The sequence below is a fragment of the Marmota monax genome, unplaced genomic scaffold, assembly GCF_021218885.2.
Source record: "Marmota monax isolate L192 unplaced genomic scaffold, Marmota_monax_Labrador192_F-V1.1 WCK01_AAM20220418_F8-fsc00063, whole genome shotgun sequence".
NCBI classification, from domain to species: Eukaryota; Metazoa; Chordata; class Mammalia; order Rodentia; family Sciuridae; genus Marmota; species Marmota monax.
In genome coordinates, this window is record NW_026693726.1 from 5252211 (window position 1) to 5269732 (window position 17522).

The 17522-nt window shown below is 34.5% G+C and overlaps 1 protein-coding gene across 16 annotated transcripts in view; it reads left to right on the plus strand.

Annotated features, from left to right (window-relative positions):
* Positions 1-17522, plus strand: part of Ncoa2 (nuclear receptor coactivator 2) — a 262844-nt gene that overhangs the window by 87614 nt on the left and 157708 nt on the right. For 14 of the 16 annotated variants that reach the window (XM_058584414.1, XM_058584419.1, XM_046460502.2 and 11 more), the window contains exon 2: positions 2571-2627. The gene's annotated coding sequence lies outside the window, so the exon portion shown is untranslated. Of the gene's footprint in view, positions 1-2570; positions 2628-7269; positions 7318-17522 lie in introns of all 16 variants that reach the window. The other 2 variants (XM_058584420.1, XM_058584417.1) reach the window with 1 other exon arrangement.

Here is a 17522-nt window from a genome sequence, read left to right on the forward strand (position 1 = left end):
TGCTTTGATTACTGTTACTTTATAGTACATTTTGAAATATACCTAAAGTATTCTTTAACTTTTGATATAGTTTTAATATAGCCTTGGTTCAAAATTTCCTAGCAGTACCCACCTGTGCATTTCTCAGGAAAGCAAAGGCAGACAAAGCTGTGAGGATACTGAAGCAAAGTCAGTTCTACTTTGGGTTGGGTGGGTCTGAAGCCTCTATTTGTCTTCATTTTACTGAGTTTAACAGGATACTGCTTTGTAGGATCATAATTTTCATGCCTTCTATGTACCAGATGCTTTATATAATTATCTCATTTAATATTTCCTAAATGCCTGAAAGAGGTCATCATTATTCTCATTTCACATTTGAGTTTACAGTTGCATAATCCTGAATCACCTACCTAACCTGATGATAATAATAATGATATCAATAGTGACAGTCTTTATGTGATAAAGCCAGAATTTGAAACCTGGTCTGAGGATGCTAAACCCTGAGTTCTTTCAACCGTTTCACCATGCATTCTAACAGTAACCTGTTGCTTTGTGGAAAGGAGGGGATCTTCTCAGCCCCCCCACCCCCCATATGGAAATGGTCATGGTAGTTAAGAGAAAAGATCAATATATCTCCTCTACACTGCTAGGAAGGTTCCTATCTTTCCTTCCGTCCTTCTACCGAGCCTGGCAGTCTTTTCCTCCTCTCTTTTCCTTGAAGGAAGCATCCTAAAGGGGACTGGTAGAAGAGTACTTGGATGTTTATTTATTATAGAGCTTTTATTACCTGTCTTGTTACTTTAAATGACTACTATTTTAAGTAATGTATAAACTTATAAAACAGTTTGTAATTCTGTTTATTAATTCCTCTTGTTTAAAACTTATGCTGAAATATAATGTGGATGTTTGGAAATATCTTTGTCTACTATACGCCTTTCTTTAGCATAGGTGCATTGACACTTTTGCCATATGTTATGTTAGCATGTTAGTAAAACTTTCTGAATAGAACAGAAGAAGCAGTAACAGTTTAATAGCATTGTTCCTACTAATAGCACAAGTTTTAGCTTACAGTTATTACATGTGTATGTCCTTGGGCAAATTAATTATTAGTATGGAATTATAATTGGCTTACATAGGCCAACATAATGAATATATTTACTCCAGTACTGCTAGAAAGAATTGATGTCTTCTATTACATAACAGTGTGTTGTGTACTACTTATGGACTACCATTTGAACAGAATCTAGTCGTTTAATTTACTGTGGTAACTTCTTGTTTGCATCTAGATTTCTTTTATTTTTTTAACGAATTATCTCATAGCCTAATTGCGTTTTATTGAATATGATTTCAAGACTGGTCAGGTCCTGCTAAAAATTAGAATTTCTTTTTATTAATTTCTCCTCTTTAGACCTCTTAGATTATGAAACCAAAAAAATTATAACTTGGATATCAAATAAACTTTTAACATATTAGGTTCTGTTTACTTTGCTAAACAATAAAGCACTCTAAAAAGTCATTAACACTGCTTTAAGTTTGATAATGAATCCAAAGCATAAATTATTACCTATTGATGTCCTTTAAAGGAAAAGAAACTCGGTTGCAGAAACATTCCTTGAAGCTAAATCTAGTAGTATTAATTTTTTTTTAAAGCCACATTTTCAATACCACCACTAGTAGTAATCACTCAGGTTTTTTTCTTTTTTATATCCATAAAATATACAAAAGCAGTAAACATTAATATAGATAAAATATTAGCAATATTTCTTGTCTTCATATTTTCACTGTGCATCTTAGAAATTAAATTCTTTGGTGCGGTGCAAGGATCAGAGAAAAAGCTGTAGGCTCACTCACAGGTCAGCTTTTGTTCTCAGATGCACACTCTGAAGAAATGTGCAGTTGCCTTCATTATTGAAAATGTTCAGTTCTTTCTTTTCTTATGCGCCCTTTTTCTTGCAAATTATTATGGTTGTCATATACAATAATTTTTACTCCCATGAAGATACTTCTTGATATACCAAATTATTCCTTTTTGTATTTCCTTTAAACAGTTACCATATAGATTTTTATTTTAGTAATTCCAGACCTTTCTGTTTCATATAGGTAAACTGTACATCTTGGCAAATTAAGATCATTATGTGAATTTTATTTATTTACCCAATAAACATTTGCTGCATGTTTCCATGTGTTAGGTACTGGACTGGTCCTAGGCATGGCATTGTGGAAATGGGTAGCTGAAGCCTCCTCTTGCTTTTACTTAGCTTTCACTCTGGTGGTGAAGGCTAATGATTAGACAAGAGTTTTAATAAAGTATAATGATGGCAAACAAAAACCTGTAGAAACCTCACAATTCACAATGAAATGTTACTCTACACTTTTTCTAACTATTTTGTACAAATAGAAGTAATGCACAAGACGACCTTTTGATTTACTGTCCAATTTAATGGAGAACTCTTACTAATGAATATTGCTTGAGTTACTTCTGGCAGTTAACAAATATTACTTGTGTATTTTTTATAAAATTCACATCTACTCTAAGGAGTCCAACAGGATCCTGCAGATTTTATTCATGTATTTTTTTGTTTATATTGCAGATTTCTCTTGGATTTGGCTACAGTTTTATAGATCTTCTGCACTGTGTACAGGCACAGGTGAGTTAAAGTTTGAATCCTTTATGTTGGAATATGTTTATTTTTAAGCAACATTAAATGTTTTTAATTGACTTAAAAAATTAATAGGAAAATAAAATGAATACAAATAAAAACAAAATGTATATTTTTCTACATTTTTCTTTTATGATGAACGTTCTTTATGAATGTGTTGGAAATGATATTTAAAGGTAAGCTGGCCATATCTGTTTATTAGTGGTTATTATATATTTTGGGAAAGAGTTTATACCTATTGGATGAGTCAATTATAATTTAAATTTTAATTTTCTTTCCTGGAAAAATGTTTATATGTATTTATTTTTTCACAATGCCTTTATTTTTATTTTTGTGTGATGCTGAGAATCAAACCTAGTGCCTCACACATGCTAGATTAAAGCACTCTACCACTGAGATACAACCCTAGTCCTATATTTATTTTTATTTGTAAAATATTTGAGTAGTAGTATTTTTCACTTCTTACCAAAGTAGTATAAATGAATAGAAATGTTAATATAAATTTTGGCTATAAAACGTAGAGTCACAATTTTTTGTAAATCAATCAGAAATACCTCCTTAGTCACTCCTTATCACACAATCTAGATTTATTTTTATCATAATATTTATTCATACTAGATACATTCATCATTACTTATTTCTTTACTTATGGCTTGGACTTCTAGAATATAAACACTACAAACATTTGGACCATTTCATCTTGTTCAGAGCAGCTTCCCTAAGTCCTTAGGACAGTGCCTGATTTATAGTAAAGATAGAATGAATGTCTGTTAAAATAATTATGTGGTAATAAATATCAAGAATTTATTTATATTCAGAGTCTTTGAAATCTGCATCTGTAAATACAAATTAGACATAGCTCCTTATGTTTGTTTCTAGTTAGGAAATTAACTTACACAGTATATTTAAGACTCAGTTTTCAATTTTATGAAAAATTAGCTGTGTTGGATATTTTATTTATTCAAATATGCTTAATCAGGGAAGAATTAAAGGCTAAGGCTTCCAGTTTTACATTTACATAGTCAAGGAAAGGAAAACCCTGAAGGTGTGGCAATTTCACACCATCTTAATTGGTTGGCTATGTTTTGTGTATCTATATAGAACAAAGTTGATTTGAAAGTTATCTACTCAAGCATTAAAAAAACAGGTTTTTTTAATGTAAATTTTAAAAATGTATAAACATTTCATTTTTTAATTCACATCTCTTTTACAAGTACACTTGGTAAATATTCTACTGTTGATACTAATAACAACAACTATTATTTATTGTTCTCTTACTGTGTGCCAGGCATTATGTAAATGTTTTCAGTTATCTTCAGAATAACAGATAAGGAAATTGAAGCTATGAGAGGTTAAGTGACTTTTCCAAGGTCACATCACGTAAGTGGCTATTTGCCACTCCAAAGACCTTGATTTTAACTACTGAGCTTCATTTTCTGCCTAAATATAGCCCTAATTACAGGTGTATTTGTGGCAGTAAGTGTAATATATAAAAATTATATTCACATTGAAAACTTTGAAATCAATTTAGAAATCAAACATTATTTTATTTATACTCCATTAGCAGGTCTTAACTTTTAACCTTTATTTCAAACTGTGAAACATGGTAACATTTTTAATATCTACCTCAAAAATATAAAGTTCCACTCAGGACCTTTTTTAGACTCACCTTTTAGGATCAGTAGTATGGGGTTTACATTCCTTTTTTCATTGTAATCATGCTATATTTTGAACCATCATTCTTTCTCTTTTGTAATATTAGAAATTTTAGGTTACAGGTGGTATCTGTGGTTCACTGGATGAATCATCTTCACTGCAAAGAATAGATTGTTGGAAAATAGTGACTATAGAACCTGTATCTTAAAAATTATGATAATTTATACCTCTGGGGAAATATTTTTCAATTATTTAAGAAAAGAAGTGGTATAATCTTGAGATTAGAGCAGACTTGGTTCAAATAGAACTTTAGCTTCTCTGATTTACTTCATTTTCCAGACTGAGTAGGACACATTTTATAAAAATATTGTGGGTCTTAAATGTGTATGGTGTTTTGGATAAAATGTTCTTGAGGGCAACTTTGTTGAATACACCTTCAGAATTTTATTCAGAAGCATGATTAATTATATTTTTGCAGACTTTCCAAAGGGGTTGTATCTGTGAACATAAATGCAAATTTCAGAGTTGAATATATGGAAAAGGGAATTCTGTAGTTTGAATTAAAAAGGCAAAATTCATTTAACAAACGAAACTATGCTTTTTAATCTATAGCTAGGTCAATATTTCCATTCCAGCTTCACATTTTAAGCATTCTTAAAGGCAGCCAATAAAATTTACTTGGCATTGATAATCAAAACAGGAATAAGAGTTAGATAAATCTGCCTGACAATATAGCCTTGAAATGTAATTTTCCCTTCACTATGGAAAGTTGAGCTCACTGTGAATTTATATGGACTTTAGATTTATTTATAAGTTTATTTTCTTTATACTGGAAGATTTGAGGTAGAAGGATAGGGTAAAGGTGGGCAGGTGAAGAATTATTCACACATACTTCGGTATAACCCAGTTATTCAGTACTAACATGGAGAGAAGTTCTCTATGATATGGTAAAGCATAATATATTTCACGGGGTGCTAATATACTCAATTGTTACATACTAAATGCAGAGTACTAAAACTTAAATTAAGCATATCAAAGCATAAAAGAAAATCTGCGCATATTGGATATGACATTGTTGAAAGTACATTTCAAATGAGTATTTGTTGACTTTTGAATCCTTTCTTCAAAGGTGTAAGAAGACTTACTAGACTACCTGCTTTTAACTGAGAGATGGACAGCTTGATTTGAACTATAGCTATCAGGCTTTGAACACTATCTACTGAAAATCAACACTAATTTAAACTAAATGTAGAATATTTAAATATGTGTTATATATATATATGTGTGTGTGTGTGTGTGTGTGTGCATATATATACATACACACGTATTTGTTTGTTTACACACACACATTTACTTTAGGCAAAATCTGCCCATGTTTGATTGTATCACTACTTTTGTTGTATTTCCTTCAGATGACAGCATGTTAGGCATGATGATCTACAGAACAGGTTTTTTGACAATTGACAAAAAGCCCCAATCATTTCACTATTCAGAATATAATCGCAGTCCAGTCTCACATGGTAGACATCTCTGCATTTAATATGTAGAATGGATTGCTGAACTCACTGTTAGGTGGAAATTACTTTCTGATGGATGTTATTGACACAAAGCTATCAATCGAAAACCATTTGACAGTTCAGTTTTTAAAGCAGTTTTGCCATATTCCTCTGCTTTTCTTTCTTCTTTTTCCCCCCAACACCCACAGTAGTATGAACAAATTGGCTTAGTTTCCCTGAAACTAAGTTCATTCAACACCATAATCCTCTTTACTGTCTTTCCATTCCTTTTCCCTTTGGCCATTCCTCGATTAGCTATCCCTCCTTCCTTCCAGTCCTCTTTTCAGAGATGCCCATTATTTTATTCTTGTAGTCTAAGTGCTGTGGGAACCATAAAGAAGAATTACCAAAAACTATTAGACAGGAATATCAGTATTAAGTTTGTATGTTTATTTCCTTATTTCCTTGTTAATGTTTCTGTGTTGAATTTGGGTTTTCTGATTGCGTGCATGCGTGAGTGTGTGTGTGTGTGTGTGTGTGTGTGTGTGTGTAAGAGAAAGAGACAGAGACAGAGAAAGACATGCTGGCGATTTAGTGCTGATAAGCATGCACTCTACCACTGCATGTTCAATTTTTTGTTTGTTTTATGGTTTCAGAACTATCCATCAAATCCTATTCATAGCCTTATTCCAGCCATATGAGTAAAGGATATAGCAATAACAACAACAGAATTCAGTCTGTAATAAGTAAGTGTGTGTTTATGTAGTACACAGTGCTTTCAGAATGTGCCCTTGGGAAGGCCCATACTTCTTAAGGTAGGTGTGTTATGCTTAGTGAGATTGAGCCATCACAAAATCTATGCGGTCTTCATTTAGAATGACTTTGGTGTTATCATATGGACAGACAAGCAAAAACAGTATTAGTATGCATATATCTATTGTTGAAAAATACACTAGAAACATGGGAGACCCTGATTTTTTCTAGTTAATTTAAATTCTGGAATAACAGCTCTTTTTATATTGGTATTTTGAAAGTATGACTTGTGTTGACATAGCTGGTATTTGAAAGCAATCAACAAGGAAAGTATAAACACTTTATATCTTATGGATCTTTTGAGTTACCATGTCTATGAGGGTACAGCCTTTGTGTCTATCTCTTCTGAGTAATTTAGGGTGGGCCCTAATTCTCAGTTGTGCTTTAATGCACTAGAGAACAAGAGCATTTATGCTTGAGAATGCAAGAGTAGTTTGCAGATTGTTGATAAAAGGTGTATTCAGACTTGTGTATTCTATTTATCAAGATGGTAGAATGTGTTTGTAGCTTTGGGAGAAGGTCTGTGATGAGTAGAATTTCACGTAAATGTTACCCCAGTAACTTTCAAAACACTTGGCATTTGGTTTGGGTCAGTTAGTAGGCCTTTTAGCTATGCTGTTCACTTCCCCTTGGAAGGAAAGTGATAGATATATGTTATTTTCTAGGCAGGTGCAGAATTTGAGTCAGCAGACCTTGGCAGAATCCCCGTTAAGGTAAAATGGCAAATAAAATAAGGCTGCTTCCATTAACACCCCCTACCTTATTTTGAAGATCAAATCTGTATATGTCATTCCCAAATGTTTACAACATTTAGATATAAGGAATAAATTAAAACTTAAACATTTATTTATAAAATTAAGTCGATTTTTTGTTTTTGCTATGATTCTTTTGGGCATCAAGATATAGGTATTTCCATTGTGACTTTTGTTGCTAGCTTGAGATTTGGTATAACTGAAGAAGACCAGCAAAGTTAACAGTAAGTTTTACAAATTGTGATTTTAACTTAATTCCCTGTAGTAAGTTGTCTAAGCATCATCTGCCATTTCATGAATGATTCATGGGTGTCTGCAATCAATGGAAATGAATTTTTTGGCCTCGTCACAACTAAATTTGGAGGATTTCTTAACTACCTGTTTCCATGTAGGTTTGCTTTTGTGGTGCCATAGCTACACAATTGTTTGCCTTCACTACTTTTTTAGAAAAGCAGAGTTAATGAATTTGAGGACTGTCTTTGCTTTAAACCAACAGTTTGGGCCTTTTTGGTATCATTATATAAATTTCGTAAGCAAAAGTTATATACTTAAAGTTTGTAGTTTTTAACCTAAAGGACTGATAATTTGTTACCTATCAGCATCATACATTCCTCAGGGCCTGGGATGAGGCAGAACATCATGGCAGAAGTATGTGGTCGTGGAAAGCTGCTGAGAACATGGCATTAGGAAGCAGAAAGGAAGCTCTGCTAAATAAGGACAAAATATATATCCCAAAGGCACAGCCCCAGGGACCTACCTTCTTCAACCACATTCTACCTGCCTATAGTTACCCCTCAGTTAATCCTTACCAGGAATTAATTCACTGATTGGGTTAAGACTCTCATAACCCAATCGTTTCACCTCTAAACTTTCTTTCATTGTCTCACACATGAGTTTTGGGGGACATGTCACATCTAAACCATAACAATGTAAATTGCTAATTCATTTTAACATATTCTAAATGCAAAGCATTATTGCTAAACCATAATGTGTGTGTATTATGTCAAAATTATGTCTTAATTTTCTTCCTTGATTGATTGATACTGGGAATTGAACTGAGGGGCGCTTTACCACTGAGCTACATTTCCAGATCTTTTTATTTTTTATTTGGACACAGGACCTTAGGGCCTTGAGAAGTTTCTGAGGTGGGCCTTGAGCTTGTGAATCTCCTGCCTCCTCCTGAATCTGTGCCTGGCTTCCTCCTTATTTTTAAAGAAAGAAAAATAAAATCTCTTACCCTCTTAGGTGACAGTGGCTTATCACCAGAGCTGTTCAATTGCAGAGCCAAACGTTCGCTACAGTGTAGACCATAGTCCTCATAGATGCTCTGCCCAGAGTGGTTGTCCGCAGGACCCTGTCAGGAATAGGACGTCCACATCAAGAGCCACCCTTACTTTTTGGTCCTTTGCATTTAGGGGTAGCAAATACCAGTAAATCTGGTATCTTTGGTTTATTTTTGTACTTCAGTTTCCTTTTTTTTTTTTTAATTTTTTTATTGTTGGTTGTTCAAAACATTACAAATTTCTTGATATATCATATTTCACACTCAGTTTCCTTTTAGTTAAGTCTTTATTTTGGTTTAAGTCTTGTTGATTAAGGATCCTTTTTCCCACTAAAATTCAAGGACTGATTATGGAAATAATATACCTGATCATTTGTTTATATATTGCATCAAAGTTTCATGAGGTAGTTACAATGTTCACAAATGCTTTGAAGCAGAGATAAATATAGGTTAACGAGAAAAGCAGAGAAAGAAAAAAGACAAACATTTACTATTACTTTTGGCAAGATGCCATCCTTTGCTTTAAACTGGATAAATTCCTAGTGTTAGAGAGTGAAGTATGTTCAGATTGTGTCTAAATTTTCTTTGAAGTTGAGACTGAACCCCTTTATTTTGAAGACTTTGCCATTTATATACTGGTCTATAGTGAATATGATATAGCAACATAGAACTTTGTCTTATAACTTTTCTGCTTGTAGTTGAATCCTAATACAATTATAAAGACATTTTGTGCCTTCTTCTATATTAAGTGGGAAAAGGGATTCTGATTTCTGAAAAGGAAAGTTTTGATTGAATGATCCCATCAGATCAATATTAAAATGATCTTTAGCAGAAGAACATGCTGCCAAGAAAGAAATCAGGGATGTGAAGGAAACTAAGTGGAAACAAATTACTTGCTTAAAGTAATTTTCCCTATATAGAGCAACTCATCATTTAATGATTTTTTTCATTATTTACAGAACATTGTTATACGTTATAGCTGTCCATAATACATATAAAACTAACTCCTTGGTATTCTTTAAAATAACATTACTGTGTTACCAAAGATTAATAATCATGATGAAACCACAAATGGGTAGAAAGTAGGACACAAATACAACATTAACATGCTTAAGTCATCTTATAAAAGGTACAATGTACTTAACTTTGACTAAAATTGGAAGGCTAATCAACAATGTAGTTTTAGTTTGGAAACCTGAATAGAAAGCAAGTATTATCAGTCCTCTTATTATATTGTTAGTACAACAATGTGATTGCGTTATTTCAATCAGAACACAAATGGAATAGAAAATTCTTGGCATTGAAAGATCTCTTATAGTTGGTAGCATGCATATTGTGCTTATTGCTAACGAGGTAGTAGTCTCAGCCCTTTTCATATTAATTCAGATAATCCCCTAAAGATGCCCACTTTGAAGTTGAGGAAACGAACTGAGATGTTAAAGTCACCCATCCAATGATGCACATCTAATTTAGTTAGCTAGTTAGAGAATGAATGGAGATTCAAATGCAGTCCATCATTTGTAGTCTGGCTTTTGAAACTTTCTCTTAAACAACAAACAAACAAACAACAACAAAAAACCCAGACTAACAAAGTTTACCCCAAAGGGCTACTAATTTCCAAACAAAGTGTGTGTGTGTGTGTGTGTATTTTTTTTTCCAGTTGTAGTTGGACACAATACCTTTATTTTATTTATTTATTTTTATGTGGCACTGAGGATCGAACCCAGAGCTTTGCACATGCTAGGAGAGTGCTCTACTGCTGAGCCACAACCCCAGCCCTCAAAATAAAGTTTTAAGTTGACTTTCTAAGTGTAGGTAAGAATATGACAAAATTTATCATTGTGTATGCTCTTCCTTCTCCTCTAGTTCATAAGCCCATGTCATTGTGGCTGCTAGCAAGAAAGTCTATGAACCCGATACATTGCAGTTTAGAACAGAAATTATAATCTGCCATTAATTAATAAAGGGAAATGCAGGTCACAGAACTATTAAGTTATTTCTTGGCTTCAAATGAAGCTACCCAAATAATGCATTCAGTGGGATTTGCGCTTAGCTTTTCTATTAACACAGTAATTTTGTTTTGAAAGATAGAAAAGAAAGCTATTCCACTTTCTTTTTCACATTCCTTTCTTTAAAAATAACATTAAATTTTACACAATTACAAAAAAATTCAGATATGAATGTTCTGGATTCCTATAATCAGAAACCTAAATGGGACCTTTTCACACAATGAGAAGAGAATTAATTCAAGAGCAAATTTCAGTATTTATTTAGAAAATATTACATTCTAAGAGTGACCAGAGAATCCTTTCAAATACTTCACTTTAGAAAAATTTAATGTATCTTGGACTGTTTTTATTGCATTTTGATTATATTACAGATAATCATGTCTTAATGGACATAGGTTTTACATTTTTATACAATGTAAAAAAAAACAATCAGGCTACCCTCAACTGGGTGTGGTGACACATGCCTCTAATCCTAGTGATTTGGAAGGCTGAGTCAGGAGGACCTCAAGTATGAGGCCAGTCTCAGCATGTTGATGAGACCCTCAGCAACCTATCAAGAACTTGTTTCAAAATTATAAAGTAAATAAAATAATAAAGACTAGGGATATAGCTCAATGTTAAAGGGCCCCTGGATTCAAATCCCCAGTATAAATAAATAAATAAGGCCACCTTTCCTTTGAGGTTTCCTCAATTTTAGTTTTTATTTCTTGATATACATGAGAAATTACTGCTGTTATATGGAATAAATGCAAATTTATTTTGGTTGCTTTTGACTTTTGTGTTATAATTAATAGTATTTGTCACGAATGAAAAAAGGTTTATTTAATGTAGGCCCAACACTCTAGCTTGATGGCATAGGAAACAGCTTCTTTAACAAGACTCCTAAAGTGCAAGAAATAAAAAAAAAAAATAAGTATGATGGCATCAAATTAGAAAGCTTCTCTATAGCAAAGAAAACAATTAAAAACATGAATAGAGCGCCTATAGAATGGGAGAAGATCTTTTCCACCTGCTCCTTAGATAGGGCATTAATATCCACAATATACAAAGAACTCAAAAAACTTAACACCAAAACCCCCAAATAACCCAATTAATAAATGGGCAAAAGAACTAAACAAACACTTCTCAAAAAAGGAAACATAAATGGTCAACAAATACATGAAAAAATGTTCAATATCTCTAGCAATTAGGGAATGTAAATCAAAATTACATTGAGATTTCATCTCATTTCAGTCAAAATGGCAATTATCAAGAATACAAATAATAAATGTGGGGAAAAAAGGTACATTCATATATTGTTGGTGGGACTGCAAATTAGTGCAACCACTCTGGAAGGTAGTATAGAGATTGCTCAAAAACTTAAGAATGGAACCACCATTTGACCCAGTTATTCCACTCCTCCATATGTGTGTGTGTGTGTGTGTGTGTGTGTGTATATAGGTACACACACACACAGGATTTAAAATCAGCGCACTCCAGTGATGCAGCTACATCAATGTTTATAGCAACTCAATTCACAATAGCCAAGCTGTGGAACCAACCTAGGTGCTTTTCAACAGATGATAAAGAAAAGAGGTATGTATACATGGAGTATTACTCAGTGATTAAAAAAAAAAAAAAAAAAGAAATTATGTCATTTACCAGTAAATGGATGGAACTGGAGACTATTGGATGGAACTGGAGACCAGAAGCCAAGGTGGAATGTTTTCTCTCATATGTAAAAGCTAATCCAAAATAAGGGCAGGGTTTCATCAAAAGGGGGGAAAGATCAGTAGAGTGAAAAAGGGATTGAGGGAGAGGAAGAAGAGACAGGAAAAGGGAAGTACAGTGGAATAAATCTGACAAGACTTTCATGTGTACATACATGAGTATAGCATAGTGAATTCCAATGACAAATATAGTCACAAGATACTAATTAGAAACAAAACTATAAAGAAATTGCCAAAAGATGAGTAGAGGGAGGGAGCTAGGGGTAGGAGGCAAGTGCTGAGAACTGAATTAGAGCAAATTATGTTCCATGCTTTTGTGATTATGTCGAAATGTATCCTAGATTCCTCTGAAAACTTGGAATGGAACCACTATTTTTGACTCATCATTCTATTCCTCAGTATATACCCAAAGGACTTAAAGTCATCATACTACAGTGATGCAGCCCCATCAATGTTTATAGCAGCTCAATTTTGCAATAGCTAAGCTATGGAACCAACCTAGGTGCCCTTAAATAGATGAATGGATAAGGAAAATGTGGTATATATACACAGTGGAATATTACTTGCCCATAAAAAAACAATGATTTTATGACTTTTGCTGGTAAATGGATGAATCTGGAGACTATCATGCTAAGTGAAATAAGCCAATCCCCCAAAACCAAAGACCAGATGTTCTATCTGATATGCAGATGCTAACACACAATAAAGGGAAATAGAGAGGGAAGAATAGAAGTTCATTGAATTAGACCAAGGGGAATGAGGGAAGGGAGAAGAGGTGGGAATAAGAAGACAGTGGAATGAATTGGACACAACTTTCCTATATTCATAGATGAATATACGACCAGTGAAACTCCACATCACGTATAACCCCAAGAATGGAATTCTAATTAGAATAAGTTAAACTCCATGTATGTATAACATGTCAAAATATACTCTATTGTCCTATATATCTAAAAAGAACAAATAAAAAAGTGTCCTAATGTTATATGTAATTAAAAAGAATCAATACAAAGAGCGTCCTTTCTCTCTTAAAGCAATTTTAAAAACATTTATGCAGTAAAGTTATAATTTAATCAATACTGTGAAGTAGGCTCCCAGTGTTTCATTAATTCACACTCTTTCTAAAATAACTGGTTAAGTCTAGCTTTAAATTTTTGATTTTTGAATCCTTATATTGTAACTCAGGGTTGCAAAATCACTAGGAATGTTTATTTTGTATACATTCTGTTAAGAGCTTGACCACATTCTTCTAAACAAAGTATGAAAAAGTGTTTTATAAGTTAGAATACAGAGCTTCATAAATGCATTTCATATAGTCTCCATTTGAAGAACACCTTTAGTAAGTTGGTTAGGCACAAAGCTCTAAAAATCATTACAAACGTAAGGTTGGTATAAGAGCATGTCCTTTTTGTAAGTCGTCAGTTCAGGTGCATGAGATGGAACAGTTGAGAAGACCCAGCTGGAGCATCTGATGTGACGCCCACCTTGAGGCCCCCCTCTGATCACCAGCTTCAGTCTGGTTCACACTTTCTGCTCAGATTCCTCTTTCCTAGACATCTGTTCTCGCTTCTAGTACATGGTCTTTTTGTCTTGAGATAATTCACATAAAGCACTTAGAACAACACACAGAACTGTTTAAAAATCCGTTTTACCTTTCTCGTTCTCCTCCCTCTCCTCCTCTGTTTCCCATCTCCGATTCCTGTCCCTCCTCCAAGTCGTGTCACATCCTGAGAATCCCAGATGACACCTCAGCAGCAGGAGCAGTTCCCAGTTGGCTCTTCAGCCCTTCAAGCACTCCGCTCTACCTGACCTCCCTGCCTCCTTTCTCTCTCGTCTGTCTCTTCTTCTCCTTTCTCTTTCTCTCTTCCTTCCTTCCTTCTTCCTCCTTCCTTCCCTCCATTTCTTCCTTCTTTCCTTTCTTCCTTCCTTCTTCTATGTTGTACTTTAAATGTCTTAACTTGTGCTGCCAGTGGATTGAAGCAAGGATTCTCTCCCGAGTACCAACCTGATAGTCTGTTGAAACCCTTTCAGTGAAACACACACTCCTACCACACACCTGTAATGACTCAGAAAAGGGCACTCACAACTTAGCTACAGAGTGATCTTCAACTATGATTATGCAGTTTGGTAGCAGACACAGGGAGATGGGAGATAGTGACTTTAAGAGTCTTGAGATTCCTCTCCCATCATATTCTTTCTTTTCCAGATCTCTAAAGCCAAATGAATGAGATCTAAATACCTTCCAAGAGTGATGATCTACACCTAAAAAATAAATTTTCTCCATCTCTCTCTTAAAAAATCACAAATTATTTCTACTTAGTTTTCTTTTATTGTATGTTTCCTTTGTGATTACTTTCTCACCCCTTTCTGTTTACACTCTGTCAAGCTTCTTTTTTAGGGCGTGAAAGAGATAAGAAAGAAAAATGCACCTAACTAGGGCTGTACACAAACCCTTCTATGGGAGCACAGTCCAGAGATTCTGAGGGTAAGAGCATAAAAAGAACTTAAGAAGTGGTTACTACTATCACTTTATAGTCTACCACAGATTACCCTTTGGATCGTAAGCCCCTGTCATTGACTCTCTAGTGCACCTTTCTGTTTCCCAGAGGTGTCGTCATTGTCAGCAGTCAGCTGGTTGAGAGGAGAGGGTGATTTTTTTTTTAAATTGAAGGGACACCAATAAAAAATACAGAAAAAATAAAATCGAGGAGACTGTCATTCATTTATTCAAGAGGAATGCTTTCCAACATTTCTAAATTTATCATAGTAACCTTGGAAGAAAGGGAAAGAAAAACTACTTGGGCAGTCACCAGATAAATAAGCTAATATTATTGTTTTGACCTATTATCAATAAATGCTATTTGAGCAGTATAGTTTTTAATTTAGAATGTTTGCCAGGTAGACAACATAAAATACCTCTTTTACTAGTTGTGTTACCAGTTACTATAGTAAATGAAAATTAAAGCCCCAGTTCCTCAGATCTTTGTGTTTTACATTAGAAAAGCACACAGGAACCAGATAGTCATAAGACTAGTGGGAAGTTCACTGACTTGGTCCTAGACCTGGAGCTATGTGACCTTGTATAAGTTGTCTTCTTCCTGCAATTGATATCAAAATCTGAAAGATTGCATATAGAAGTCCATTGTGTCTCTGCACTAAAAAAAAAAAAAAAAAAGTCCATTGTGACTCAGCACTCTGATCTAAAAACTCATCAGTGGCCATTTATTTTTTATTTTTATTTTGTAAATTTTTTTTTGTTGTTGTAGATGGACACTTTTATTTATTTTTTTGGGTTGCTGAGGATCAAACCCAGTGCCTCATTCATGTGAGGCAAGTGCTCTACCCCAAGCTACGACCCCAGCCCATCAGTGGCCATTTTAAATGATTCCTTTTATTAGTACAAATAAACATGTCCACTTTGAAAGCTGAGGGAAAAAAAGATAGTGTGGTTTAGCTGGGCACTGTGGCATAGCCCTGTAATCCCTGTGGCTCTGGAGGCTGAGGCAGGAGGATTGTGAATTCAAAGCCAGCCTCAGCAACGGCAAGGCACTAAGCAACTCAGTGAGACCATGTCTCTAAATGAAATAAGAATGTAGCTCAGTGGTTGAGTGCCCCTGGGTTCAATCCCCCTGGTACACCCCCCGCCACACACACACAAAAGATGATATGGTTTAACTGGTATGCTCCTAAAAACAACTAAGCTCAGGCAGATGTACATGGGATAGATTGAATTTCCTGCTAGTTTTCTGTCCTTTGTCTTGGGTGACTGGGAGGACTCTTCCTCAGTTTCATGGGTAAATTCTGTAAGATAACAGGGTTGACACTGAATTACGACATGTTCCCTAGAGAAAAAGCTGGTAGAGCCTGCACTGATCAGCATGGACCAGGGTCCTTCCTTTTCCCAGTGTCCAGTGCCTACCCCTTCTTGTGGAGCTGTCAGTGCTCAAAAGGTTTCAGATTTCAGATTAGGGATGCTCAAACCTATAAAATCTTAGTGAATACTCCAAAATACAAGAAACCTCTAAAACTGGAAACCTTGTCTCAACCATTTTACCTAGGGAATACTCAACCTGTATCTGATATGTGCATAATATGATCTACCTGCATCCATCTAGTTGAATCAAGAACTTGGATTAACCATGAACCCTATACTTGGGCAATTAGTTAAAAATATTTTTCCTTTACATTGCTGTTCAACAGGATCTCATGAAAAGAAGTTAAAATACAATGCAGACATGTAGTCACTTAATAATTTGTTGGGGTTTGTAGATAATCTGTATTATCTCCTACCCATTTTAGTGTTCTTTATTTTGTATCAGTAGCTCATATTTAAAATGATAGTCCCCCTGGGGATTGAACTAAGGGGTGCTTTGTCACCAAGCTACACCTTAAAGCCCTTTATAATTTTATATTTTGAGACAGGGTCTCACTAAGTTTCTCAGAGCCTCACTAAATTGCTGAGGCTGGTCCCTAACTTGTGATCCTCATATTTCAGCCTCCTTAGTTATTGGGATTACAGACATGCGCCACCAGGCCCAGCTGATAGTCGTAAAGATTATAAGATCTAAGTCACAGAGAAAGATAAAATTATCTTTATGATACTACATTTACTAAAATAGGAGATGATGGCCATGTATATTTAGGAGTGTTTTGAAAATAAATTATGACCCAGATTTGTTGCTAATAGGTAACATGTCATTTATGAGTGTTCTAATAGTGTTTTTGTTGTAGAATCTCGATTTGCTGGTATGACCATTTGAAATTCTAAAGCAAAATGTTTTTTTCAAAACAGTAAGTAGCTGTTGAACACTGGCCTTTAGCGGTGGATTGCTGCCTAGTTTTAGCACAGGACACAGGGAGAGATGAGTACATTTTTCTTGGAGGCCTCTGATTCTGTTCAGTGGTTATTTTGCTGCTGCCATCTATGAAACTCATTGGGATGATCGATCGGTTTCCTAGGTTAAAGGCTTTTTTGGGGAACATTCCCTAACCACTTGCACTTACCTTAACTTTTCCCTGAGGAGGCCAAAGCAAAATCTTTTCTCTATTGCCTGCTGTTCATGCCTCCTGAGTAGGAAAGGGATTGACTTACTACACATACAGAAGTCTTTCTTTCCGGGGATTTCTAATATACTTTTTCTCAACTTTAAGGACTGGCTTGCAATG